The sequence below is a fragment of the Pan paniscus genome, chromosome 15 (assembly GCF_029289425.2).
Source record: "Pan paniscus chromosome 15, NHGRI_mPanPan1-v2.0_pri, whole genome shotgun sequence".
Taxonomy (NCBI): domain Eukaryota; kingdom Metazoa; phylum Chordata; class Mammalia; order Primates; family Hominidae; genus Pan; species Pan paniscus.
Genome location: NC_073264.2, coordinates 105,646,124 through 105,671,748, shown reverse-complemented (window position 1 = coordinate 105,671,748; position 25,625 = coordinate 105,646,124). Strand labels below are relative to the sequence as shown.

The 25,625-nt window shown below is 45.4% G+C and overlaps 1 long non-coding RNA gene across 1 annotated transcript in view; it reads left to right on the top strand.

The window, feature by feature from the left end:
* LOC129393887 (uncharacterized) overlaps positions 1-17,520 on the top strand; it is a 38,231-nt gene extending 20,711 nt beyond the window's left edge. The window contains exons 2-3 of the long non-coding RNA XR_008620996.2: positions 12,402-12,507; positions 13,593-17,520. This is a non-coding gene — a long non-coding RNA (uncharacterized LOC129393887). The remainder of the gene's footprint in view (positions 1-12,401; positions 12,508-13,592) is intronic.
* The last annotated feature ends 8,105 nt before the right edge of the window (positions 17,521-25,625 follow it).

Sequence of the window (25,625 nt, the reverse complement as noted above, 5' to 3'; positions counted from 1 at the left end):
AGCCCAGAGAGGTCACGTACCTGACTGAGGTCACACAGTGTGTGCCTCCAGAGCCCAGAGCTTGAGCCCTCTCTTAGTTCCTCGGGGCTGCTGTGACTGTGTGCCACACACGCGGGGTTTATGAGTGATGGACATTTATTCCTCACAGCTCTGGAGGCTGCAAGCCCAAGATCATGGCATGGCCCCTGTGGGCCTTTTGGGAAACGCCTCCGGCCACCTTAGCATCATGGTCTCCTGTTCCGCGGCTGAGCCGACCTTCCTTACTGCATCTCTGGGGATCCCCTTGTTTTCAGTTTTAGGGTTATTTTTCCTGATTCTACAAACAACGCTGTGGGTAGAAACATCCTTGTTCTTACATCTTGGCAGACTAGTGCCTTCATTTCTACAGAAACAAGCGCAAGGACTCCGGAAGGGGCTGAGCTGGGTTCCTCCAGATTCCTACGGTAAAGCCCCAACTCTGGTAAGCAAAATGTGCCTGAGTTTGGAGATGGGGTCTCTAAGGAGGTAATAAATTAAAATGAGCTCATTAGGGTGGACCCTAATGACTAGTTTCCTTATAAGAACAGGAAATTAGGACACATGTGCGCGCACACACACACACACACACGAACAACCATGTGAGGACCCAGGGAAAAGACCACATCACATGCCCAGGAGGGAGGCCCAGGAGAAAGCAGCCCTGCCACCACCTTGACCTCGGACCTTCAGCCGCCGAGAGTGTGAGAACCCCTTTTCCTCCCGTGAAGGGCACCATGTGCGCTGCTGTGCTGTGGCTGCCCAAGCAGATACTACAGATTGGCATTTGGAGATTTAAAAGCATGGATGGTGTTTCTTTGAACTGACGTTTCTAGATAACTTTCCAAAAATGCTGCCGAATGTCCCCTTCCCAGCAGTAGCGATGCACACTCTCTCTTCTTCGCATCCTCTCCTGCAATCGGTCCTGCTGCCCTTTCAATTTGCTGGTCAGGTGGGTTTTAAGTGACAGCTCCTTGTGGCTTTAACTTGCATGTCACCAATTATTGGTAGTTTTGAACATTTCTTATATGATGTTAGCCATTTGGATTTACTCTTTTGTGAATGTGTATTGTTTTGACCCTTTTCCTATTGGATTTTTTTCTCCTATCAATTTGTAAGCACTTTTCATATCTTACAGATAACAGCTTTCTCACTGTTGTTTTCATCATAAATCACTTTTTGTTTTTGTTTTTCTTTTTTCTTTTTTTTTCTGAGATGGAGTTTCGCTCTTGTTGCCCAGGCTGGAGTGCAGTGGTCTGATCTCAGCTCACTGCAACCTCCACCTCCCGGGTTCAAGCGATTCTCCTCCCTCAGCCTCCCAAGTAGCTGGGATTACAGGAACATGCCACCACGCTCAGCTAGTTTTGTATTTTTAGTAAGACAGGGTTTCACCATGCTGGCCAGGCTGGTTTTGAACTCCTGACCTCAGGTGATCCATCTGCCTTGGCCTCCCAAATTGCTGGGATTCCAGGCGTGAGCCACTGCATCTGGCCCACTTTTTGTTTTTCTAAACTTATACTTTGTCTGTTGATTTGGTTTTAGGTATCTATTCATAGATGAGTTTTAAATTGTTTTATAGTCCATCATATTTATACTTTCTTCTAAGAATTTCTGAGTTTTCAGTCTTGCTTAATGAGGAATCCTTACCCTAGATGGCATGGTCTTCCAGATTTTCTTGCAGCATTTTTATTTTATTTTTACTTTCTTTTACATTTAAGTCTTTAATCCACTTAGAATTTAGTTTTGATTAAGATGAAGGAGTGGATCCACTTTTACTTTCTTCTAGATGGCAGCTGGGTGTGCTAGTCCATTAATTAAATGATGCTTCTGTTTACCCTGAAACAAATGAAGCTTGGTCTTATCTTCTTGCTTATCCTGAGGTCATTTTCTGGTTTTCTGACCTAACTCGTGGCGTGTTGTCAGTGTGTGTACAGTGGCAGGGTTGTCTCATCTTGCACGAGTATTTATCCTCCCATAAAAATGTCTACATAATTCTACCCAACAAGACCACATCAAAACCCCTAAAACTCTGTTGGGAATCTAATGAAATGGCATTTGACTAAAAGATAAATTTCAAGAGAATTGACATTTTTAAATTGAAAGTTCTTATCCAGAAAAATGTGTCTGCTTTGTGTCTTTAAATAAGATTTTATCATTTTTTTATCCCATAGGGATTGTATCAGTCAGGTTCTGACCTGGAAACCAGAAATCACTCTAGATCTTTCAAGCAGAGGGAATTTAATGCAGGGAGCTGGTTGTAGGGGTTACTTTGTATGGTGGTGAGGTCACTTCTACCCCAGGGCTGGGCCTGGAGGGTCAGTGTGGAGCATGCTCTAATCATATTGAGACTCTCAGCCCCATTTGGGACCATGGAGAAAGGAGCTTTCAGGTGGGAGCCCACAGCCACTGAGGAGACCCAGCTGCAGCTGGAGGTGCCACTGGAACAGAGAGAGGGAGAGAAGGGCCTCACGTGTCCTTTCATCCCACCCTTCAATCTTGGGTCAGCACCGCCCATTGGCCAAATCTACTGGAAGACAGAAGGGAGGGGAGCCTGGAGTATGGAGCAGGGCAGGACAGGAAATGGCTCTGAGCAGCAGTGGGCAGATGCTGGGCACACAGTTCCCGGGTCCTGTTCCATTGCTCCCTAAGTAGCTCACAGTTTTGTCACTGTTGTGGACAGACTGATTCTTCCCCTTTCCGTTTCTAGATGCTTATCATTTGAAAAGAGATAATGCATTGGTTTCTGCATAATTATATGACATCATCTCATCCTATCACATTTTCTTTTTAATTCTAATTTTTTAATACAATATCTGGGTTGTGAAAACTAATAGTTATATCTTTTCCAATGCTTAAAGTATGTGTTTCATTTTCTTGGCCATTTGCATCTGCTTGAAGCCTCAGTGCAATATCAAATAAAAATGGTGGACCTCCCTTGCTAAGTTCTGGTTTTAATTGTATTAGTTTGGTGTTTCATGATTTGGATATTATCTGTGTCAGGTGGCCAAGTCATCCCTAAAGGGAGCATGGCGGCGGCTGTGAGGTCAGCAGGCTTCACTCCCATAGACCTGGCTGCCAAGAAGACAGAGCGGCCAAGAGGATTCAAGACAGTTCATTATTCACACAGACAGCAAAGCCACAACCAGTGCAGTGTCAGGTCCCGGTGCCCCTAATCCACAGGTCAACTGAAACAGAAAGGTCTGGTGATCGTCGGCTTGAGTGTTGGGTCACTCTGCCATTGAGGAGTCCTCTCTAAACTATGGCCAAGCATTTGTACAGACTACACAGAAGCCAGCAGCTCCACATGACAGGGGAGTGGTGAGGAAGAGCTTTGTGCTCAACGGAAACCAGGGAGATGGATGAGCAACCCTTGGAGGCATTCTCACATGGATCGGGGGCTGCCCTTGCTGACTCCTCCCCAGCCTAATCTCCTCTTGCTTCAGGAGGAATCATACCCAGGACTCAGCTTAGACTGTGGCCAAGCCTCCTCTAGGAGGCCTGTAAGGAGATATGCAACATGGTAGGGGCACCATGGGAGAGCCATTCCCCTACAAATAGCGGCTGGGATTTGAGATCTCTTTTTTAATAGTTTCTTTTTAGTATTACTTTTCTCAAGATTTTTTTGCAGGACCGATAGCTGAGTTTCCTCAAATGCTTTTTTCTGTGTCTATTGATGGGATCATATGGTTGATGGATATACTAAATTTTGTAGTTAGTTTCTTGGTATTGAACTACCCTTGCATTCCTGAAAACCAATACATAATACTTGGTCATAGCAGATTTTTAGAAATATATTTCTGGGTTCTATTTTCTAATATTTTATTCAGATTCTTTTTACATATATATTGTGAGTCGGTTTATAGTTATCTTTTTATGTTCTCTTTTAATTATACAATTAAAGTTTCACTTATACAATTAAAATTTCCCATCTTTTCCCATGTCCCAGAATGTTCAAAATAACATTGAAATTATTTGTATTATTATATAGAGAAAGCCAGCTTTGACCTGTTTAAACCTGGTGACTTTTTTTAAAAAAAGAAACAGTTTCATCAAGATATAATTTGCATGCCATATGAGTCACCTAAAGTATACAAATTGATGTGTTTTACTACATTCACAGGGTTGTGCAACCACCATCATAATCTAACTTTAGAACATTTTTGTTTCTCATAAAAGAAACCCTTTATCCATTAACAGTCATTCATATTCCTCTCTGCTCACTTCCCAGCTCTAAGAAAATTCTAATCCATTTTCTGTCTCTATGGATTGGCCTGTTTTAGACACTTTATTACAATTGCAATCCTATAATACGTGGTTCTTTGTTACCAACTTCTTGCACTTAGCATGTTTTCAAGGTTCATCACTATCAACATTTTGTGGAATTTATCAGTATTTCATTTCCTTTTCATTGCCAAATAATATTTCATTGTACTGATAGAATGCATTTTATTTATTCATTTATTGGTTGATGAATATTTGAGTTATTTCAATTTTTGTCTATTACGAATAGTGCTGCTATGAAAATTTGCATACAAAAATTGTGGACATGTGTTTTCATTTATTTTGGGTATATACACTTAAGAGTGGAATTACCAGGTCATATGGTAAATCTATGTTTAACATTATAAGAAATTGCCAACCTGTTTCCAAAGCAGCTACAGCATGTTGCAACCCCATCAGCTTCCAGTTCCTTCATATCCTCGTCTGCAGCTGTCATTGTCTGTCTTCTTGATCCTAGACGTCCTCAGGATGTGGAGTAGAATCTGGTTGTGGTTTTGGTTTCTACCTCCCTGATGAATAAAGATATTGAACAGCTTTTCACGTGCTTATTGGCCTTTTGTATATTTACTTTGAAGAAATGTCTATTTAAGTCCTTTGCCCCCTTTTAAATGGTATTTTTGTCTTTTTGTTATTGAGCTATAAGAATTTTTTTTTTTTTTTTTTTTTTTTGAGATGGAGTCTTGCTCTGTCTGTCACCCAGGCTGGAGTGCAGCCTGGCTCACTGCAAACTCCACCTCCTGGGTTCATGCCATTCTCCTGCCTCAGCATCCCGAGTAACTGGGACTGCAGGCGCCCGCCACCACGCCCAGCTAATTTTTTGTATTTTTAGTAGAGACGGGGTTTCACCATGTTAGCCAGGATGGTCTCAATCTCCTGAACTCGTGATCCGCCCGCCTTGGCCTCCCAAAGTGCTGGGATTATAGGCATGAGCCACTGTGCCCGACCAAGAATTTTTAAATATATAGTGGATATAAGGCCTCTAGCAGATATATGACTTGAAAATATTTTCTCCAATTCTATGGTGTTCTACTTTTGCTTTCTTGGTGGTATTATTTGTAGCATAAAAGTTTAAATTTTGATATGGCCCAGTTTATCTATTTTTGGTTGATGTTTCTGTTTGTGCTCTTGGTGTACTATTTAAGAAACCATTGCCTAACCCAAGGTCATGAAGATTGACTTTTATGTTTTCTTCTAAGAGTTCTGTAGTTTTAACTCTTATCTCATAGACATTGAGGTTTATGATCTATTTTGAGTTTTAATTTTTGTGTATGGTATGAATTAGGGGTTATTCATTCTTTTGCATGTGGAAATATAGCTGTCCCAATGCCATTTATTGAAAAGACTATTCTTTCCCCGACTTAACTGTCTCAGCACCTTGTTGAAAACCAATTGGCTATGAATGAAAAGGTTAATTTCTGGACTCCCAATTCTATTCCATTGATCTGTGTGTCTGTCTTCATGACAGTATCACATTGTCTTGATTACTGTCACTTTGTAGTAAGTTTTGAAATCAGGAAGTGTGAGTCTTTCAACTTTATTCTTTGTTTTCAATTTGTTTTCTTTGCTATTCTGAGTCCCTTGTGTTTCCAAATGAATTTTAGAGTCAGTTTGTCAATTTCTATAAAACAGTCAGCTGGGATTTTGATAGGGATTGAGATGACTCTGTAGGTTGATTTGGGCAGTACTGTCATTTTAACAATAGTAAATCTTCTGACCCATGAACATGATATGTCTCCATTAATGTTGATTGTTTTCAGTTTATTTCAACAATGTTTATAGTTTTCAGTGTACAAGGTTTACACTTATTTTGTTTAATTTATACTTAAATATTTTATGTTTTGAATGCAATTAGTAACGGATTTTTCTCCTAATTTTATTTTCAGAGTGTTCATTTGTAGTGTATAGAAATACACTGATTTTTGTCTTAATATGTTAATCCTGTATCCTTCAAATTTGTTTAAGCCACTTATTAGCTCTAATGATTTTTATTTTGTGGCTTCTTTGGGGTTTTTTAAACATACAAAATAATATTATTTGCAAACAGAGATAGTTTTACATCTTTTCTAATCTGAATGCTTTTATTTTATTTTCTTGCCTAATTGTCCTGGCTAGAAACTTTAGTACAATGTCAAATAGAAATGGCAACAGCAGACATCCTTGTCTTATTCCTGACTGTAGAGGGCAAGGCTTTTAATCTTCCACCATTAAGTATGAAGTTTGCTGTAAGTTTTTTTTTTTTTTTTTTTTTTTTTGAGACAAAGTCTCACTCTGTTGCCCAGGCTGGAGTGCAGTGGCATGATCTTGGCTCACTGCAACCTCTGTCTCTTGGGTTCAAGCAATTCTCCTGCTTCAGCCTCTTGAGTAGCTGGGATTACAGGCTTGTGCCACCATGCCTGGCTCATTTTTGTATTTTTAGTAAAGACAGGGTTTCACCATGTTGGTCAGGCTGGTCTCAAACCCCTGACCTCATGTCCGCCCACCTCGGCCTCCCAAAGTGCTGGAATTACAGGTGTGAGCCACTGCATCTGGCCGTGTACATGTTTTTTATCGGACTGGGGAAGTTCCCTTTTATATCTGGTTCGTTGAATTTTTCATCACAAAAATGTTGCTTGTTTAGTACTTTTTCTGCATTGAGATGATAATGTGATTTTTGTCCTTTATTCTATTAATATGGTGTGTTACATTAATTGATTTTTTTAATAATAAATTAACCTTGTACTTCTGGGATAAATTCCACTTGGTCATGGTACATAATCCTTTTTATATGTTGCTGGATTTAGTTTGCTAGTATTTTTTTTTTTTAAAGAATTTTCCCATCTCTATTCAGAAGAGGATTCACCAGTTATTTTTTTTCCTTATGATATCTTTGTCAGGTTTTTGTATCAGGTTAATACTGAACTTATAGACTGATATTAATTCTATGAACATTTGGTAGAATTTGGCAGTGAATCTAGGACCTGGGCTTTCCTTAATGCAAAGTTTTGTTTTGTTTTTTTAATTCTAATTCTATCTCTTTACTTGTTATAAGTCTGTTAAGGTTTTCTATTTTATCTTGAACCAGTTTCAGTAGTTTTCTCTCTCCAGGAATTTGTCTATTTCATCTAAATTGTCTAATTTGGTGGCAGACAGTTGTTTATAGCATATTCCCTTATTCTCCTTTTCATTTCTGTAAGATCAGACATCTTATAGATTTTAGTGGCTTGAGTCTTCTCTCTTTTTTTTCTTGGCCAGTACAGCTAAAGATTTGTCACTTTTGTTCATCTCTTCAAAGAACCAAACCTGTGTTCAAAAGAACAAAACTTTAGGTTTTGTCGACTTTATTGTTTTATATTCTTTATTTCCTTTATTTCTACTCTAATCTTGATTATTTCCTTCCTTTTGTTTGCTTTGGGTTTAGTTTACTCTTGCTTTTCTACTTTCTGAGATTGGAAGGCTAGGTAATTATTTTGAGATCTTTCTTCTTTTAAAATATAGATGCAGGTATAAATTTTCTCTGAGCGTCTTTATTTGCTTATTTGCATCTCAAGTTTTGGTATGCTGTGTTTTCATTTTTATTCATCTAAATGAATTTTCCGATTTCCCTTGAAATTTCCTCTTTGACGCATTAGTTATTTAGAGGTATATTATTTCCCACTATTTGTGAATTTTAAATTTGCTTTTATGATTGATTTCTAATTTAATTTCATTGTGGGTGGAGAAAATATTTTGTATCATTTAAATATTTTAAGTTTATGGGGATGTGCTTAATTGTCTAACACAAGACAATTGTGTTTAATGATCTATCTCAAGGAGCGTTCCACGTGTACTTGAGAAGAATGCATATTCTACAGCTGTTGGTGGCATATTCATTGGTGTTTTTTAGGTCTAGTTGTTTCCAGTGTTCAATTCTATTTCCGCATTGGTCTTCTGCTTTAGTTGCTCTATTCATTATTGAAAGTGGGATATTAAAGTCCCTAACTATTATTGTTGAATGATCTATTTCCCATTTCAGTTCTGTCAGTTTTATCTCCAATGTTTGTGGGCTCTCTTGCTAGTTGCATATATGTTTATAATTGTTTTAGCTTCTTTATGAATTAACCCTTTTATCATTGTAAGATGTTCCTCTTTATCTCTAGTAACCTTTTTACTTGTTTTTTTGTTTTTTTCTTTTTTGACGGAGTTTTGCTCTGTCGCCCAGGGTGGAGTGCGATGGTGCGAACTTGGCTCACTGCAACCTCCGCCTCCTGGGTTCAAGCAATTCTCCTGCCTCGGCCTCCCAAGTAGCTGGGGTTACAGGTGCCTGCCACCACACCTGGCTAATTTTTGTATTTTTAGTAGAGACAGGGTTTCACCATCTTGGCCAGGCTGGTCTCGAACTCCTGACCTTGTGATCCACCCATCTCGGCCTCCCAGAGTGCTGGGATTACAGGCGTGAGCCACCGTGCCCAGACACTTGTTTGTTTTAAAGCGTATTTTGTCTGATCATAGGAAAGCCACTCCAAGTCTTTTATAATTGTTGTTTACATGGTGTATTCTTTTCCACCCTTTCTTTCAACCCATTTGTATCTTTGCTTGTAAAATGTGTCTCTTGTAAACAACATGTAATTTGATCTTTTTTTTATTTTGTATTTTTTTTTTTTGGATGGAGTCTCGCTCTGTCACCCAGGCTGGAGTGCAGCAGTGTGATCTCAGCTCACTGCAACCTCCACCTCCCAGGTGCAAGTGATTCTCATGCCTCAGCCTCCCGAGTAGCTGGGATTACAGGCACGTGCCACCACGCCTGGCTAATTTTTTTGTATTTTTAGTAGAGATGGGGTTTCACCATGTTAGCCAGGATGGTCTTGATCTCCTGACCTCGTGATCTGCCCACCTCGGCCTCCCAGAGTGCTGAGATTACAGACATGAGCCACCCCACCCCGCCTTGATCTTTTAAAAATTCAGCCTGACAATCTCTGCCTTTTGATTGGATTGTTTAATTCTTTCATATTTAATGTTATGATTGATATAGTTAGATTGACATCTGACATTTTACCTTTTTCTATAGGTCTCTTATCATCTTTGTTACATGATTTATCCTTTATTGTTTTACTCTGTATTAAGTAGATATTTTCTAATGCAACACTAGATATCACTAATTTCTTAAATAATGTTTACATTGTATTTTGAGGTTTTTTTTTTGCAGTTTCCCTAGGGCTTACAGTGTATATCTTAATATATCAGATTTATACTGACTTATTTCCAGAGAAATATAGCTTTACCCTTATATTCCTCCATTCTCTCCCCATTTTTTGATGCCATTTTGAGGCCCAACAATACACCTGTATATTGCATATATTGTTTTATGTAATTACTTTTTAAGTAAGGCAAGAAAATAAAGGGAAAGTATGCAATTATGCAATCTTTTGTAATTATCTATATAAGTACCTTTACTGACACTTTTGTTTATTTGTGTGGATTTGAATTACTGTCTTGTGTTGCTTGCTTTCAGTCTGAAGAACTTCCTTTAGTATTTCTTGTAAGGCAGATTTGCTAGCAATAAATTATCTCAGTTTTTATCTGGAAATGTCTTTATTTCACCTTTATATTTCAAGATGGTTTTGCTGGAAATAAGATTTTTGGTTGACAGTGTTTTGTCTTTCAACACTGACTATTTCATTCCGCTGCCATCTGGCTTCTATTATTTCTAATGAATTTAGTTGTTAATCTTATTGGTGTCCCTTTGCATGAATTGCTTTTTTTTTTTTCTCTTGCTGTGAGGACTAAATGGGGACCTTTTTTCTCTTGCCCAAATACCTATCTAAGGGGACTGGGGAGTCATGCTCTACAAACCATAAAAATCTCATCAGACAGGTTTTTATTAAATGTGGCTTGCTTTCCACTTGACTTTGGTATAATATCACATGACAGCAGACTGTAAAGGACATATTAACAAAAATATTTTACCACAAAATATATTTCTTTAACGTACTTTGCAATGGCTGCCACAGTGCCAACAGATTAAAATGGCCCTGCAAAGCCATCTTTTATGGGGACAATTTGCAGCTATAGAGAATCTCCATGAATATAACCAGGTATTTTCCCTTCCAGGAGGTTTTCTCAGATCCAGGGGAGATTAACGGAGAGCCTGACACCTTTAAAGTCTGAAAAGAGTCACTCATCAGCTATCATATCTCTGAGAGCTGCCACCCATGAGGCTTCATCTACGTAATAAGAACGTGGTCTCCAAAACTCCCTAATCTTAACTCAGGCATTCTTTTCTACTGATTTCAAGTCCTTAGACAATAGCTTAACTCTCTCAACCAACTGGCAACTGAAGAATCCCCTAAACCCACCTATGACTTGTAAGCCCCCACTTTGAGATGTCCCGCCTGTTCCAGCCACACCAATGTGCACCCTTCTCATATTGATTTATTATTTTACCTGCAATTCCTGTCTCCCTGAAATGTGTAAAACCAAACTATAACCCAACCACCTCAGGCACACTTTCTCAGGACCTCTTGAGATTGTGTAACCTGGGCCATAGTCACACATATTGGCCCAGAGTAAACCTCTTTAAATATATTTTGGCAACATTTGGATTTTTCTGTCATCAACTGCTTTCAAAATTTTCTGTTTGTGTTTGTCTCTAACATTTTGATTATGATGTGTTTGGGTGTGTTTCTCTTTGTTTTTATCCCACTTGCCATATTGAGCTTCCTGGATGTGAGGCTAGTACTTTTCATCAGATTTGGAAAGTTTTTAGCCATTATTTCTTTGAGTACTTTTCCTGTCTCCTTCTATTTCTCCTCTCCTCTGGCACTCCCAATATGTGCAGGTCAGGGTGCTTAGTGGTGTTCCACTTTTCATGGAAGCTCTGTTAGTTTTTTTCTATCTCTTCTTCAAATTGAATACTTTGTATTGATTTGTCATTCATTAAATTAGTTGGTGATCTCTTCTGCCAATTCAAATCTACCATCAAACCTCTCTAGTAAATTTTCCACTTTAATCATTATACTTTTAATCTCCAGAATTTCCATTGACACTCCAGTCACAATAAGTGCACCCAGTGCCCACATCTTGGTTTCTAAAGTCTCTCTCCAATAAAAGGAATCAGAAATATTTAAATAAATGGCTGATTCTAGGGCTAGGGTAAGGATTATACAAGAGGGGCCTAGAGCATCGTGTAGTGCCAGGAGGTAAAGAAGTGTTTAAAAACCCCACAAGAATGAGATTATGCCAGAGGGACACAGGAACCAACTGAAAGAGCTCCCAATAGCCAAACCTGGAATAATCTGAGCAACAAAATAAAGCACATGCAGTGCACAATAGGAGATCGGGACCATCCTGGTCAACATAGTGAAACCTAGTCTCTACTAAAATACGAAAAAAAGAAAAAAAAAATTAGCTGTGTGTGCTGGTGTGTGCCTGTAGTCCCAGCTAATCGGTTGGCTCAGGCAGGGGAATCGCTTGAATCTGGGAGGTGGAGGTTGCAGTGGGCCGAGATCACGCCACTGCACTCCAGCCTGGGTGACAGAGTGAGACTCTGTCTCAAAAAAATAATAAATAAATAAAAATAAATGTTCACGAATCCTTACTGATATATATGTGTGTATATATGTACATATATGTATATATATAAAGTGGTGTATATACATAGGCATATGTATTTCTAATGTAGATTGGCTAGTGATACCTTTATCTACATTATCACTAGGCAATCTACATGTTTATGAGTAAGCCTTGTAAGTCTTCCAAGTTGCTGCTGCTCTCAACCTCTTTCTACTGCCCCCTGTCTGGAGCAGGGAGGACTCAGTCCATCCAGGAGCCAGCATCCATTTCAGAAGAGGTGGGTAGGTTGATCTGAGAAGGGAGGGACACAGCCGTGCTTCCAGCATTCCTCTTCCACGATTTAAAGTGGAAAGTCGTATCAGACGCCCCAAGTCTCTGCCCTTGACTTGAAAGAAAGAGACCAGTGCCACTAGGAGGGCCAGGTGGCCAAAGCCACCTGCCTCTGAAGCTTTTCAAGGGAAGTTGTGCCTCCAGTTCTGCCAAGGACGACGTGTCTCTAAACATCAGTCAGTTAATATTTTGCGAGTCACAAATTCTGCAACGAAGTGACATAAAGGGATAGCTTTTCTCTCCCACAGCAGTGACCGGTCAGAGACCACTGGAGCAGAGTAATGAGAATGGCTGAAGGAGACACCTGGGGATGCTTGAAGCTGCCCCCTGGAGCACGGTCCAGACACCTCCACGGTGAGTCCCGGTGTCAGGAGCAGGCGAGGGGAGGCCCAGGGAGTAACCAATGAATCACAACATTGTAAGTCATTTTAAAACCAATTTATCTGCCAGCTCCTCCTTCCTTTCTTCCTTCATCAGCTCACCCTCAGCCCCATGGCGGGCGTGTGAGTGAGTCAGACATGCTCCCGTGGCGTCGGATGCCATCCTCAGCCTCATGACTCCCAAATCGTTTTTATGCACTGCCGACCCACGGCTGTGTCTGACCGCTGCCCCTGTCAACGGTACCCCTAACTTCAATGCGTGAATTCAACTCGCATCCTCTGCCCTGGAACACATCTTTTCCTTTCGGGGTGGGGGGCATTGAGCAGAGGAAAGAAATCTAACATAAGAGATGCCAGGAGTCCAGTCACGGCCCTGCCACCCCATTGCTAGACTGCACCCAACGTCTGGGACACCTGAGCTGTCAGAGGGCAGCAAGGAACGCGGTGGGTGCTGTGCTGGGCTGATGGTGCTGTGGGTGCATCGTCCTAGAGACAGAGCGGATGACAGCCACTCAGAGGAGGCAGGCCCCGCATCCCGGCATTGGGAGAGAATGCACTTGGAGAACCCAGAGAGGCCCTCAGATCCCTAGCCCAACAGTCACCAGATTGCCTATTTGGTGGAACAGATGTGTATGCATCAACCTTTTTGCTCTGGAGAGAAATACATCCACCTATTCCCTGGGTCGGTTACTACTTTTGATGGAACTACCCCACTATGGGAGGCTCTTTGGTAATAGATACCTGGATAACGGCTCCAGTCTCTTCCTAGAATTTTTTGTCCATTGAGCTATGTGTATATGTGGGGGTGGGGGTCATCAGCAAGAGCCAGTGGTCAGCAGAGGGTTGGCACACCGCCAGCCTGGCTGGCCACACCAGGGGTGAGGATGGGCACCTGGCTGCAGAATCAATTATGACCAACCAGGCTTTGTCCTGGGAACATAAGCATAAAGTATCGCTAGGCAATCCACTTTTATCATCAGCCTCATCAGCAGGTCTCAGGAGAGAAGCTATGGTCATCTCAGAGGATGTAACCCACATTTATTTCACCCTCCTTCCCAGCAGAGGCTCGTAGATAACAAGAGCTACAAGGACGACCTTCGCCTGATAAAAGGCCACCACGGCCAGCCTGCAGCAAGCCTCAAGCTTCCCGCAGAACTCCAGATGCAGTCCCATTAAAGTGGAAAACAGGGAGTTGACTCTCTCATAGCCATCACTCAGCATGGTCTGATGATCCAGCCAATGTTACAGGCCAAGATGGAAAAAGAGGAGTGAGGATTGGAAAGGAGGAGACATACATTTTCATATTTTTGGGGTAGACAATAAAACTTTCTGCATAAAATTTTTTAAGACTTTACAATGAGAGCTAATGAGGTTTAATATAAGAAGATATAAAAGTCCACAGCACGGCTATGCAATAGCCAACACTAATTGGAGACTGTAATAGAAAAAACACACCATTCGCAATAGCAATAAAACACTGAGGTATTTAGAAATAAGTATAATAAAGATGTGGGACATCTTAAATAAGAAACTAATACAATTTTATTAAGGGCTATAGACAAAGATTTAACTAATTGGAAGGCTACATCATGAATGCAAAAACTCAGTTTCAAATGTTCTGTTTTCCTGTAAAATAATCAATAAATTAAATGCAATTTCATTCAAATCCTAGCAGCATTTTCTCCTGGCACCTGATAAGGTGGATTATTCCTTCACATGGAATAGCAAAGGACCAAAGATGGTGAAGACAGGTTTGAAGAAGCAGCAGAGGGTAGAGATGTTTTCTCTAACAAATAGCCAGCGATTTCCTCTAGAGTTTTGATAAAGACTATTCAAGAATAAACAGATCAGCAGAACAGAACAGAAAGGCAAAAGCAGACCTGCACGGAGTGGAAACCTGCTGTGCACCACAGGGATCCATACGTCAACAGGAATGGGGGTTTGTTGGTCAAATGCCACTGATAGAAAGGTAAAATATTCACATTATTACCTAACACTGCACTGGTAATAAAGCTCAGATGGGTTAAAGTCCTACATACGAAATGCAAAACTTTAAAACATTTAGAATAAACTACAGTGAAATAGCTTTATGATGTCAAAATACAGAAAAGTTCCTTTCTTTTTTTTTTTTGAGATGGAGTCTTGCTCTGTTGCCCAGGCTGGAATGCAGTGGCTCACTGCAACCTCCACTTCCCAGGTTCAAGTGATTCTCCTGCCTCAGCCTCCTGAGTAGCTGGGATTACAGGCACACACCACCACACCAGGCTAATTTTTGTATTTTTAGTAGAGACGGGTTTCACCATATTGGCCAGGCTGGTCTTGAACTCCTGACTTCAAGTGATCCACCTGCCTCAGCGTCCCAAAGAGGTGGAATTACAGGTGTGAGCAACTGCGCCTGGCCCAGAAAAGTTTCTCAAGTAAGACATACAAACGTAAACCCCATAAAACTGAAGTTTGATAAAGTTGACTATGTTATGATTAATAGCTTCTATACAACAAAAGATGCGATAAACAAAGCTGAAAGTCAAAAGACCGGCCACACTCAGGAGGAAATGTTTGCTATAAACCTAACAGGCAGATGATGATTATCCATCTCATATAAAGAGCTCACACAAATCAATAAGACAAAGCGAAGTGAAACATTTATGAATAAAGTGGAGCCCTGGTATGTCATCTACCAATCCCATTTTCTTCTCTCCTTGACAGTCTTATCAATCATGTTTGAAATCTTTACTACAATGTATCCTGTTGTTTCAGTAAAGATATATGTGCTTACCTATGCATGTTTACTGTGTAATGAACTCAGTGAAAACCAGGCGAATGATACAAACTCACAATTAACAGAAAAGGAAATGAGACATGCAATGACCATGAAAAGATGCAGACTCTCCCCAGTTACCAGGAAAATGCAAATTAAAGTAACCTTTTGTTTTATAGCCATCAGATTAACAAAGATTAGGGATCTAAGAGTAACAAAGCTGGCAGTGGGCGAGGGAGCACTTAGCCCATGCTGAAGGGAAGGTTCATTGGCTCCACCCTTCGAAGAGCCATTTGGCTACTCCTAGTGAAGCTGGAACCAGGCATGTCCCTCCACCTGGCAAAGTCCCTCTCTCCTAGACTAGGGACTGTGTTGCATGTTTGCACAAGAAAGGTTCCCCGGGAATGTGCGCTGCTGCCCCCCTTATGACAGTGACCCATCAAAACAATGAAGGCTGGCAAGTGAGCACAGGCTATACATCCATGGCATATGTGTACAAAGTACTATCCAGTAGTTGGTCTGTTATGCACATGAAAGACCAGTGTTCATCATCCAGCATGTATAAAGAACTCACAGAAATTAGTAAGACAGAGGCATCTGCAACAGCTGGTCCTGCACAGATGCAGACCAACCTGAAAATGCAATGTTGAGTTAAAAAAGAAACAAGTGGCACACATTATAAGCACCGTGGGGTATGATTTGTGTAAAGTATTAAAACATATCTTTACTAAACAACAGGATAGATTGTGGTAAAGATATCAAACATGATTGAGAAGGCTGTGGAGGAGAGAGGAAAATGGGATTGCTGAATGATATACCAGGGCTCTATTCATAATGCTTTACTTCTAAAAATGATTACCTAAAGCAAATATGGCAGAATGCTAATATTTGTCATGCCCAGGTGGTGGGTTCAGTTCATATTATCCTACGTAATTTATTCTCAATGTTGGAACTATCCCATAATAAAACACTGGAGCAAAGAACACAGATCATGAAGAAAAACAAAACCTAAGAAGAAATACAAGAAAACGAAAGATGTTAGGGTCGCAGAATAGGGTGGGAAAGCGAGCCAGTGGAGTCAGGACAGGTGTGAAAGAGAGAAACCGTCTCAGAAGCAAGCAGGGGAGACTGCTGGAGGTGGTGTCAAGGATATTTATTCATTCAACAAATAATCACTGAGCACTGTGAGAGTCAGGTCCTGGGGACTCAGAGAGGTGCCTCTGTTGCAGAAAGTCAGGGACCCTGAATGGAGGCACCGGCTGGAGCTGTGGCAAAGGAATATAAATTGTGCAGATTTCATTTTAATATGGACATATATCAGTTCCCAAAATTGATACTTTTATAAATTTCTTACGCCTGTCTTTACTGCAATCTCTGAACATAAATTGTAAAGATTTCATTTTAATATGGACATTTATCAGTTCCCAAAATTAATACTTTTATAATTTCTTGTGCCTGTCTTTACTTTAATCTCTTAATCCTGTTATCTTCATAAACTGAGAATGTATGTCACCTCAGGACCACTATTGTCTTAAACTATACAAATTGATTGTAAAATGTGTGTTTGAACAATATGAAATCAGTGTATCTTGAAAAAGAACAGAATGACAGTGATTTTAGGGAACAAAGGAAGACAACCATAAGGTCTGACTGCCTGCGGGGTCGGGCAGAATAGAGCCATATTTTTCTTCTTGCAGAAAGCCTATAAGAGCCTACAAACGGACATGCAAGTAGGGAAGATATCGCTGAATTCTTTTCCTAGCAAGGAATATTAATAATTAAGACCTTGGAAAAGGAATGCATTCCTGGGGGGAGGTCTATAAATGGCCGCTCTGGGAGTGTCTGTCTTATGCAGTTGAGATAAGGACTGAAATATGCCCTGGTCTCCTGCAGTACCCTCAGGCTTAGTAGGGTGGGGGAAAAAAACCCACCCTGGTGAATTTGAGGTCAGACTGGTTCTCTGCTCTCGAATCCTGTTTTCTGTTGTTTAAGATGTTTATCAAGACAATACGTGCACAGCTGAACATCGACCCTTATCAGGAGTTTTTGATTTCGCTCTTTGCCTTGTGATCTTTGCTTTGCCCTTTGCCTCGTGATCTTTATTGGCCTCAGAAGCATGTGATCTTTGTTCTCCTTTTTGCCCTTTGATGCATGTGATCTTTGTTACCTACTCCCTGTTCGTACACCCCCTCCCCTTTGAAAGTCCTTAATAAAAACCTTTGCAGCTCAGGAGGGCATCATGGTCCTACCGATATGTGATGTCACCCCCAGAGGCCCAGCTGTAAAATTCCTCTCTTTGTACTCTTTCTTTTTATTTCTCAGCCAGCCAAAACGTAGGGAAAATAGAAAGAACCTACGTTGAAATATTGGGGGTGGGTTCCCCTGATAGCCTCCCCGTGGGGAGAGAGGCAAACAGCCAGGAAGAGCAAATCCAGAAGCTTTCAGATTGTGCTGCTGAGGGCTGTGGAGGGCTGTGCCTGGTGGTACAGTGAGGACTGGATGGGTGGGCTTGCTCTGTAGGGGTGGACCCAGGACCCGGGGCAGCAGGGGCGGTGCTCAGAGCCTGCCCAGCTTGGTGCTGGCAGTGGGAGTGGCCGATGCAGCACTGGCTGCAGGGGGCTTGGCAGGTCTGGAAAGAGAAAGGTGCTCACTTGGTTGGGGGATGAGAGGAGGCTCCAGTCCGCTCCAGCCAAGGTGTGGACCCGGAGCTCTCGCCAGAGCTAGAAAAGGTGATCTCCATGGGTGTTGGAGCAAGGACGTCAGGGCCACCCAGACATGCGGGGGAGCCATGGGTAGAGAGTGAGCTTCCTGGGAAGTGGGAAGCCCAGCCAGGAAAGGCAGCCTCAAGCTTTGGGAAACATCAGAATGGCAACCTTATGCCATGGCGTGGCCTCGGAGCCACAGAGAAAGCGGAGGAGAGTAGAGATACAGGCATTTAGGGAGAAGAGGGATCTTTTTGTTTCTGCCTCCAAAGAAAAGAAAAAGAAAAATGAAAGAAGAACAACAAGAAATAGAGCAGAAAAGAATTCAAGCATGGATGGGTTTGGGTGGGGCTGGGAGATGGAGGGCTCCAAGCAGTAGAGCAGAGGGTCCAGCACAGGGAGGTGAGGTAGGAGGGGCTGGAAAGAAAGCCTAGATGGGCCCAGCCTGAATCACTATGGCAGGGGTCCTCAGGGGTTACCCAGGAAACTACCACAAATCTCGAGTCGCCATCAGTAGTGGTGACGGGGGAGTGGGTGGAAAAGCCGGAGAAGCCACCAGCTGGTGAAAAGGCCCTGGGTCCCCCCGCCACCTTCCAAATTTCACCTTACTCCTCCTGTTGCCAACCTCACTGGAGCCATCCAGGGGACAGGGCCTGGGGGTCCTTCCTGGCTTCTCCCCCTCAATGCAGGAAAGAACTTGAAATTGGGGAAATGTGGAGTGGACATTGGACCGCCCATCCAGCCCAAAAGACGCAGGAGAATGAAGACAGTCCCTGAAGCAGAGAATGCCACCTGCCTGGGGGTCAGCAGGGCACGCTTTGCTCCGGAAACACCTTCTTGACCAACACCATGCCCTGAGAGATGCCAGAATGGGGTCCTGTAAGTCTCCTGAACATGCTGATGGTGTGGTGCTGATTAAAACAATGTTCTCATGTGCAGGAGAAGCATGCCGAAGGGTGCTGGGTGAAAGGCATGGACCTGGTAACATTCTCATAGACCATGTTTATTTCCTGTAAAAATAAGACCAGATCCCACTGGTGACAAGGGCTGTGACCAGGACTGAGTTCTTTAAGGTTGCAGGACTGAGGTCTCTGTGTTCTTGCCGCTGTCGGCTTAGGGCCGTTCCCACTTCTAGAGGCTGTTGTGTTATTTGGTGAGTGGCCTCGCAGCTCCACGTCTCGGCCAGTGCTGGAAGGCTGAGTCCTCTTGCTCTCCAAGGGGCCCTCCCTTTGCTCCTGGCAGGTGTCTGCTCACCCCTTAGAGCAGTGTTTGATGTCAGGCCCTTGAAGTCTTCGGTGTTCTCGGTGCCCTTGGGACCCTGAACAGACAGAGTGACCCTGTGGTGGAAAATCCTTGCTGCCCCGCGTCAGGTGTGTTCCTCAGACTGCAGGCCCGCATGCACCCTGCCCGTGCGCAGTGCCTCCTCATTCCTGTCTGCTGGAGGCAGCTTCTGGGGGCCTCTTCTGTGGCTCAGGTGCTATAAATAGTCGGACAAGAGGAGCTTGCTGAAGGTGGACAGCACTTCAAATTTAAACTGCACGACTCACATGCTGTTCCTGGGAGCATCTCAGGGTTTGGTCCAGGTGCCTCGTGACCTCTGCAGGCTCCGTTACTGCTTTTCCAGAAACACTCTCTTTGAGCTGCGTCTGTGCATATTAAAGGAAATCCATCAGCACCATTTTCTTTAATTTTCAGTTCCTATTAGCAGTATTGACCAGAGGGTTCCCCAGGGCAGGGGGCAGGTGGGGTGAGGGCAGCTCCCCTGGCTCACCCGTCCATCTCTCCTGCCTGACTGGTGTTTAGATTAGAGTTCAATTCCATTTTAATCCACTTCCAATTCAATTCCATTCAGTTCAAATCCGAATTCCATTCCATTCCAATCCATTTTCATTCAGTCTAACTCAATTTCATTTCAGTCCAGTTCAAGTCCACATTTAGTTTCTATTTTGCTTAATACAGGTTCATAGACCTTCCACTGTGCCCCAGCCTCACGCTGGGCACCGAGGGAGGTGGGAGCTGGCAGCAGCCTGGGCAGAGGGACCCACTGCAGAGATGTGGGGGAACAGGCCTCACCCAGAAATGGCCACCAGAAGAAGCAGGAGCGTGTGGGGGCCACAGAACAAGAAGTCCATCCCTGTTCCTTAATTGAGCCACCCACGTTAGCGTGACCCATGCTCAGGCTGGTGCTCTTGCCTGGACCCATCATGGTGGTTTTCCCAAGCATACCCATGGCTGCTGTCCTGTGGGTCAAAGGCATGGCTGGGCCAGTGGGAAACATGGATTAAACACATTGAGCATTTCACTGCAGTCCTTCCTAGAGTCTCCTGGGCACTGATGGGCATTGACAACTTCTAAAAAGGGACAAGTGTAGTTTCAGGGCCTCAGAGGGCAGAACCTGGCTGGAAGCCAGCTGGGCCGGTGGGCAGAGCAGAGCTGCTGTCTCCCAGTGTGGAAGGAGAGTGAGTGTGTCAGGATTGCCTGGCTCTGTGGCACTTCCTGGGTTGGAGTCTCAGCTTTCAGGAGCCCCAAATGACCCCCTCATTTCAAGGCCGCCAGGGGCAAGCTTTCTGCCTCTCAGGACAAAACTGACAAGGAATTGGCCATGTCCTGCCTGTTCAACCATGTGTGAGTGACAAGGGCTTGTGCAGACACACATCTGCTCCCTGGACTGCCATGATGGAGGCAGAGGAGCATCTGCATCTGCAGGAGCTCTGCCAGTGGCCCCCAGCACCCCTCGAGCTGGGGGGAAATGGAGTCCGGCTCCACGGCTGCTATCCTGGGATGCAGTGGCCAGGCCTGCTGGGATCCTATGAAGAGGCAAGTGGAGAAGCCAGATCCCCCTGTGTTCTGTCCCCATGGGGGCTAACGGCCACACTGCCCCAAAGTTGCATCTGGAACTCTTCGGAATAGGAGTGGTTTGCATGAGAAATTTGAGGACGCAAACTCAATTCATCATTATTTATTAACCAGCACAGAGGAGTTTATTACTCTGATCACTCACTAATCATTCCTTATAAATGCGGGGACCAACAAAATCCCACAGAATCAATAAAGTGGTAACTTCCCGGTCTAAATCACGGCACCTAGGATTCTTGAGTAAACCTTTCGGTAATTTACAAAGGCTGTTGAATTTTATAGTAAGTGTTTTTCAAACCAAGCTGGATTCTAAACAATAATGACTTTTTAATGTGGCTCTGTGATTACATTGTCACCGTGAAATACGGGGGTCTTTGACTGCATCCAAAATGAGCCTGGTGTGAATTACTTGCAGGCACAGACCAGCACGGCCCCAGGTAAAGCAATCTTCATAAATTACTCTCCAATCCGGGTGGCCTGGCAGGCGAGGCCTGATGCCGATGTTTGCAACTCAATTTTCAATGGACAATTTGTAAACAAGCTCTTCCTTTTGTTCGGGGCAGTGGCCACGGCCGCCGCCTCTGAGTGGAGGGGCTGAGCTCCCCCCAGGCTTTCACACGCCGGCTGAGACTTTGTGTGAGTCCAGGACGGTGGCTGCTCGTCCACGGAGCTGCTTAAAGGGAAGTGAATGAAAGGAACTGACGCTGGGTGCCAGCCACGCACCAGGTGCACAAGGCCCACGTGGCGCCATATGGGGAGCCAAGAAAGAAACTGTTTCCTCCTCCTAGAAAGTCCTGCTGGGTGGCTGCCCTCCAACAACCACACAATCCCCTCCCTCATTCACTCTAATGATTCCAACACCCCTTCCTGGAGGGCTCAGAATCCCCACCGCCCCTGCACCTGAGAGTCCTGCCCACCCTGTTTCTGAACCACTGAGTGACTCTGTTTGGGTGTCTCAGTGGGCCAGGGCCTGTGCTCCATACAGTGAGAGCAGGTTTCCGTCAGAGACCTTCAGCCCACCCCAGGGGACTATGAGGCATGGCTTGGGCGTAGGGGGAGCCATGGACGCTCTCAAATCCAAAGCCACTGGGCAGATGGGTGAGCTTGGCTCAAATCCATGAACCCAGGTGTGGGCAACGGGGCCTGCGAGGCTGGGTGAAGGTCTGGGGACTCTGAGGTGGCTGGACTGCGGCCGCAGCCGTGGGTGCTGGTGCTTGCCCATCCCTGCCCTGCGGCTCTTGCTCCACAGGCGGGGGAGCCCGGGACCCTGGCCCAGGGATAGAGTGAGGCTCCTCAGCCCCAGGGGCAGCTTCAGGTCTGGGACGGGGGGGCGATTAGGGCGGTTCCCACCTGGACTTTCACACCAGGGCCCCTCGCCCTGGCCGTCCCTACTGCCCAGCCTGGGAGCTCCAGGACAGGCCCTGCCTTGCCCTGTGCCTGGTCTTGAGGAGAGTTTGCTGAGGGCATCCATGCCGAGTGCCCTTGGGGGCAGGACCGGGATTTGCACCCCCACCCCAGGTGCCTCAGTCCTAAGGTGCCTCGCCCTGTGCCTGGTCTTGAGGAGAGTTTGCTGAGGGCATCCATGCCGAGTGCCCTTGGGGGCAGGACCGGGATTTGCACCCCCACCCCAGGTGCCTCAGTCCTAAGGGCCCTCCTTGCACATGAGCTCACTCGTCCCTGGGCAGAGGGCCCCACTTCCTGGGGTGCAAAGTCACCTCCTCCTTGTTGCTCCGGATGCTTCCACGGCAACAGATTCTTCCGCAGCAGAGTGGCAGGGCACCCCTTCCCCGACCGTCTGCCTCCCAGCATGCTGGTGGAGGGGCTCGCTCCCGTCCACATGGCTGCCATGGGCTCCCACCTTCCTCTGGGCACCCTGGGTGCACCAAGGTGTTTTAGAAGGAGCTGCACCGGCTTGGAGGCGAGAAGGGCAGGAAGAGGCTGCACAGGTGCTCAGCAGGAGAGGCTTGTGTCTTAGGCCTTGGGTATTTAGAAATCTGTTTTACACAGGCTCTCTTTCTGATTTTATGTAAAGTGGGGTTTCACAGCTACACACATTTATTCCAATGTTCCACCGGGGAGAGCTTCTCCAGGACCGCGGGGCTCCAAGCCCCATGGCTCTTGAGGTGGCTGCAGTGTGCAGTGGACACTTCCAGGGTCTGTGGAGACTTCTGTTTCTGAAAGTGGAGACCTGTGTTCATTCTCCCTAAAGGCCTTCCTTCTGGTGCCCTCCCCTGCCATTCATGGCTGTTTCCAGAGGCAAGTTGGAAGTGGGGGTGCAGCTGGGGCTGTGGAAAGCTCTCTCTGCAATGTGCTGGGGGGTCTCTGTGGGACACAGAGGCTGGAGCTGGAGGGGTTGGGAGTCCGGGGGGACCCGAGATAAAGGCTGCCGGCACTAGGGCTTTCCCCAGCACCTGCCACTGAAGCTGCTGCAGGAACCGGGCAGGGACGGCCTCCAGACCTGGGGTCCTGATGACTTAGCTTTCGCCCCGATCCTGCCATCTGGGGGCTGAGGTTCTGCCTGGACGGCTGCCCCGAGAGGAGACCGCGCAAACCCCTGGCTCCTGGGGTGGTCTCCTGTAGCCTGTCAGCAAGATCCCCTCTGCCCTCGACAGGGACCCTGGGTGCCCTAGGGAGGCCTCAGCAGCCTGTTTCATAGCCGAGGATACTGAGGCCTGGAGCACAGGGATGCCCACCTGAGGCCCCACAGCTGGTGAGAGGCAGATGTGAAGGTGGAGCCCTCTCGGTCAGATGCTGTCTGCCTCATGGTACGGCTGTTGGGGTGGGGGGAGCTGGTTTGGGGAGGGGTCCGGGAGCCACTCCACTGGGGTAGTTGCAGTGCTCACAGTTAAGCTCTTGGTACTGGCTGTGTTCCGTGCCCCGGGCAGGCAGCACCTCCTTCCATCCTAAAACCCCCTCTGAGGTACTCAGTATCTTATCCCTGTTCTGTTGATAGGGAAACTGAGTCCCAGAGTCTCCATCAATGGGCTGGCCAGAGGAGCTTGGGTCCAGGCCCAGGCGGCCCTGCGTTGTGGGTGTGAAAAGCCTGGTCCCCACTGCCAGGCCGGCGCCCACCTACGGGTGGGGACCAGGCCCCGGGCCTCGATGTGCACACGCAGGAGCCGGGTTCCTAGTGGCCGCTTGACTTCATAGGATTGCTGAGAAAATCAAATGGTTAAGGAATGGCAGATGGCTGGACCCAAGTAAGGAGTTGTTAGTAAGTTCCTTTCTGGTATTTAAGCAAAGCATTTGTTTGCAGCCCTGGGACTGTTTTCAAGAGGAAAAAGGCCCTGCAAAAAAGCAAGAAGAGACTCTTTAATGTCCCTTCTTTAATTTAAAAAAAAAAAGGTAGAAGTCAGGAGCCAAATTGCCTCCCATCAAGACACCAGAGAGAACCGATTTAATTTCCATAATGTAGGACAACAATGAGCACGCAGCCTCACGGGAGAATAAATCCAGCCACTTTAAGGGGAGAAGGGAGGTGCTAAGTATATCATGTCAAATATTAACATATGAACTTCAAATCTATGCACCAATTCAAAATCTGATTTAACAAACTGCTCTTATTAAAGTCAATTGGCGAGCATTCCATTATAAAAACAAATGAAATCTTCCCCGTCTACGAGATAAATAATTTTCTCCCCACACCTAAGCGGGAGGCATTAGCTTAACGGGTAACGATCTAAATTATGTATTAAACTCAATTACTTTTTATTACTGCTTTCCAATTAGGGTTCCCTGATTGACTCACATGGCGTGGAGACTCCTCCCGGGCAGTCCCCCATCCTCCTGGCCCCTGGATCTGGCTGTGCAGACGCCATTTGCCCCCAGCTTAATTGAGCATATCTCTCCCTCGCTCTAAGGAGAGAGTGAGGTGTGGCTTCTGCTGGAGAATGAACACGGACGGCAGCAGGATCACCGACTAAATCACCGTCTAAATCTGCCAGAGCCACTCCTGGCAGCCACTTCTGAGGCTGCAGTATCTCCCGGCCCTCTAGAGAGAGCTCCCGAAATCACCAGTATCGTGAGGGCAGCTCTGCTGAGCCTGAGGCCTCTATAGGTGCAAGCAGCGTGCTGCAGCTCCGATGAGTGTCTCCCTGTCCTCAGAGGCGCCAGTCCCCCAGCTCCTGCCCTGCGCTGGCCATGCCTCAGCCGACATTGCACCACCGTGGACTCCCCTGTGTAACCAAGAGCTTTCCTTGTAAGAATCCAGACTCTCTGAGAAGGGCTGTGTTCTTGGGCATATTTCTCAAACACCAGGGACAAACTCCCTTGAAAATGAAAAAGCGTGTAGACTGCCAAGTGCAAAAATGCTACTTGTGAGGGGCCACTGCACGGTGATTGCAGAGGCCAGCTTGCCCTGCAGAGCCGGCCATGGCCGTCATGGAAGCCGGGGAGCTGTGGGAACGCCCATCCCTCAGAGTCGCCTCGTGCCCACCGTGAGCTGCTCTGAGCAACATGGCGGGAGCTGGAGGATGGGGCCAGAAGGGGCTCGAGGATGAAAGCACGCCAGGAGGGAGACGTGACCGGGTGGCCTGCTGCAGGTGGTGGATGCCTGGGAACACGGAGCACAGGTGGGTGGGCGAACTAGGAGCGCCAGGCCGGGGGTCTGGGTGAGAATGTAGCTCTGAAATGGCACCGTGAGGGAGGCGAGGGGTCGGCCATTCTGAGATTAGAGGAAGGGGTCCCAGCAGGGCAAGCCACCAAGACAAAGGCGCTAAGCCCCCATCTCAGGGTGGGGGTGGCAGCCGGTGGGGTCAGCCACCTTCAGGCTGGGCT